The following is a 4,488-nucleotide window of genomic DNA, read 5'->3' as shown; positions in this document are numbered from 1 at the left end:
GGTTTCACCGTGTTGACCAGGATGGTCTCGATCTCTTGACCTTGTGATCCACCCGCCTCGGCCTCCCAAAGTGCTGGGATTACAGGCTTGAGCCACCGCGCCCGGCCAGAATTATTTTCTAATTGGTACTAATATAGCATATTTCACAATTTTACAAACTAGTTATACTACCTGTAGTACAAATTATCCCATGGATAATTGTGTTTTTCTTTTCATATAGCTGCTTGAAAGCCATTATTCTTAAACCTCATTTTCCAAGTATAAATCTAATATATTTATATTGAATATAAAAGTATGTAAAACATAGAAAAAATGCAAAATCACAGGTAGTGCCATTAAACAATGACAGCTATTTATCTTTTTAATTAATGCTACATAGATTTACACACACATATTTTCTGTACTTAATATTTTTTGCATTTTGATGAAATAGATTGGATTCACTTTTTTTTTTTTTTTTTTTTTTTTACTCCCTAGCTGTGTGACTGTTAGACAATTCATTTAAGCTCTCTGTGCTTTCTTTTTCTCATCCATAAGATTAGAAAAAAATATCATCTACTTCTCCATATAATCATTATAGATGAAATAATCCATGCCTGGCTTTGAGTAAGAACTCAGTGAATACTTAGCTGCTGTTACCACTGGTAGTATTAATAACACCAACACCAGTATCATCACCACCACTTTTATGTGCCTTTGTGTTCTGCAACTATTTTCTTTAAAGTTATTATAACAAACATTTCCCCAGGATATTAAGAACTTTGTATGAGCAATTTGAGGTGTATTTAATTCACTTTAGCATTCTTGATTGTATCTTTTACGAACAACACCTCAATGAACCTCAATGGACAAAAAACATTTAAAGTATTTTATTTTTATTTCCTTTTATTTATTTTCATCTTCACTATATATATTTATTTATTTGCTTATTGCATTTTAGGTTTTGGGGCACATGTGAAGAACATGTAAGATTATTGCATAGGTACACACATGGCAATGTGATTTGCTGCCTTCCTCCCCATCACCTACATCTGGCATTTCTCCCCATGTTATCCCTCCCCAACTCCCCACCCTCCGCTGTCCCTCCCCTTTTTCCCCCTGTAGACCTCAGTGTGTGATGCTCCCCTCCCTGTGTCCATGTGTTCTCATTGTTTAACACCCACCTATGAGTGAGAACATGTGGTGTTGATTTTCTTTTCTTGTGTCAGTTTGCTGAGAATGATGGTTTCCAGGTTTATCCATGTCTCTACAAAGGACATGAACTCATCATTTTTTATGGCTGCATAGTATTCCATGGTGTATGTGTGTCACATTTTCCCTGTCCAGTCTATCATCAGTGGGCATTTGGGTTGGTTCCAAGTCTTTGCTATTGTGAACAGTGCTGCAGTGAACATTCGTGTGCATGTGTTCTTACAATAGAATGTTTTATAATCCTTTGGATATATACCCAGTAATGGGATTGTTGGGTCAAATGGAATTTCTCTTTTTAGGTCTTTGAGGAATTGTCACACTGTCTTCAACAATGGTTGAACTAATTTACACTCCCACCAACAGTGTAAAAGTGTTCCTATTTCTCCACATCCTCTCCATCATTTGTTGTCTCCAGATTTTTTAATGATCACCATTCTCACTGGCGTGAGATGGTATCTCAATGTAATTTTGATTTGCATTTCTCTAATGATCTAGTGGTGGTCTCAATTGCTTTAATCCTTTGCTGAATTATATAGATTATATGGATTTTTGTTATCTGACCTTGGAAACTATATTATTTTTATACAGGATAAATAATTCTGCATTTCAATTACTAAAGTAAACAATGCTCTTAGAGAATAATTATTTTTTAAAGTGATTGCTTATAGGTATGAGTTTGGTTTGTCTTCATCTTTGCACATACATGCATATCATTCTGTTTATTAATATATCTATGTATCCCTTTCCATACATCTCTTTAACTAAATGTCTATTTATCTGTCTATATCTCTATTCACACTTGCATCTTCAGTCTTATAGGAAGGCCTCTCCATAAAGAATTACTGGCAGATGGATTATGTCTAAAGTATCAAAGAAAAATCTTCAAACTTTAAAAAATCTATCTCACTATTCACAGCTATTTTATGTTGTTAGATGAAATTTTGGAATTAGGCCACAGCTGGCAGCCATGATGGAAAGAAACAAAAGAGACAGCAATTGGTAAAGCTACTAATGAACTGATTTGACATAGTGTTTAGCACACAGAGTTCATTATAAACCTATAGATGACAGATATTTAAAATTTCTATGTGACAGTGTTTAGCAAGAAAATAAAAGTGTTTGTAGTTGATATTGCAATGTCATCTACAATGATAAAAAAAGGTCAAATATACTTTGGAAAACTAAATATCTCTTAATGAACCAAGGATACATAGGTAAACTAGAAGTTTAATAATATAGCTAAAACTCTTACCAGAAGGAAAAATATTTGAAAAATTGTTTGTAGTATGTGACAAATATGAACATTAGAAATATATCAAAACTCTCTTAATTTAAATGAGTTCTTTAATATTTATTATTATAGATACATGAAGAGACAATAATTACTTGAATTGGAGAAGGTAAATAGACTTACTAAGGTATAAAAGTTTCAAAATGTAAATTGTGTGAGGTCTTCTAGACATCAATTTTTAAAAAGGAATAAAAAGTGTTGCTCGCTCCATTCAAAAATCATCCCACAACAAGATTCTAACAAAAACCTCCTGTTAATTGTTGTAAAATTACAAGATTTCCATAACTTCATGCCACAATATGTCAGGAAGGGTTGCCAGTGCAGAGAAACTCAAGACACCCAGAAATACACCTGGAAAGAAAGTCTGTGGTTACGAATATCAAAGTGACAGAGTTAAAATTGCCAGCATGTGTGACATCTCTTGAAGGACAAAAGCAAAATCTGTTGTTTACAAAGGCAAACATAGCCATTCAAAGAATACTTTTCTGTACTCCCTCTATTCAATTAGGCATAAACCAGAAACCAAACAGATTGAAACATTAAACAACAAGCAGTCTATGGTTAGTTGCAGAGAAGTAAAATGTTAAATAACTCACATACAACACTGTTTCATAAACAAAAGATCACTTCTCTAGCCCCTCCTCTGTATAAACTCCTATCAACTTCTGGTCTATGAAGACTTGGTTTATTCCAAGATAAGTAATCACCAATGAGGAACTAGCAACAGATACATATATATATATATATATATATATATATATATATATATATATTCACACACACACACACACACACACACACCATAAGGCAGCTATAAAGATAGGAACAGAAAAAACAAATGGTAGGCAGGAGTAGGTGGAGCAAGATGGCAGAATAGACAGCTCCACCAATTGTCCTCCCTATCAAAGACACCAATTTAACAAGTATTTTTTTCTACACAGAAAAAAATCACCTTTATAAGACCCAAAAATCAAGAGAGCACTCACAGTACCTAGTTTTAACTTCATATCAATAAAAGAGGAAATGAAGAGACAGAAGAAACAGTCCTGAATATCCATCACCACCCCTCCACTACCCCTCACAGCAGCTGTGAGCTGCAGAAAGCCTCTCTAAGCACTAGCGAAGAGAGAGCACAGCAATTGTGAGACATTGAACTCTGTGCAGTTCTGTTAGAGCAGAAAGGAAACCTGGACCAACCTCAGCTGGTACCCACCCACGGAGGGAGCATTTAAACCAGCCCTGGCAGAGGGAAATCACTGCAACTGTCAGAACTCGGGTACCCACAAGCTTTGCCAATACAGGCTAAAGCATTCAGGGTCTCTAGATAAACGTAAAAGTTCTAGGCCACAAGAACGGCAACTCTCATGCAGATGCTAGCACTGAAATAGGTACAGAGCCAGTGGACTACGGGAACACCAATCTACTGAGATAACAGCAGGGACAGCAAAGGGAGTGATGATATCACCTCTCCCCTAAACTCAAGCTACATGGCTCATAGCTCCAAAAGACACCCCTTTCATCTGCCTAAGGAAAGTAAAGGAAAGAACAGTAAGAATTTTGTCTCTCATCTAGGATTACAGCCCAATCAAAGCAGGATAAGGCACTAGACAGAATCATGAGGCCTCTGTTCCAGGCCCTAGTTTCCAGATGATACTTCTAGATACACACTGGGCCAGATAGGAACCAACAGCATTGAAAGAAAGGACTCAGTCCTTGCAGCACTCATCACCTGCTAACTGCAGTGCTTTATGTCCTGTAACCAGCAGTGATACCCAGGTACTACACTGAGGGCTTGGTGAGCCTCTGAGACTAGTAGAACAAAAGAGATAATAAATATTGGATCATAAATAAACAAAATTAAAACTAATACAAAATCAATGAAATAAAAAGTTGTTTTTTGAAAGGTTAAAAAAAAATGGACCAATCATTAGCCAAACAGAAAAACTAGAGAGGATACAGTTAAATAAAATCAGAAATGAAAAATAAGACATTACAACTGATATTGC

The sequence above is a fragment of the Cebus imitator genome, unplaced genomic scaffold, assembly GCF_001604975.1.
Source record: "Cebus imitator isolate Cc_AM_T3 unplaced genomic scaffold, Cebus_imitator-1.0 Scaffold758, whole genome shotgun sequence".
NCBI classification, from domain to species: domain Eukaryota; kingdom Metazoa; phylum Chordata; class Mammalia; order Primates; family Cebidae; genus Cebus; species Cebus imitator.
This window is presented reverse-complemented; position numbering follows the sequence as displayed.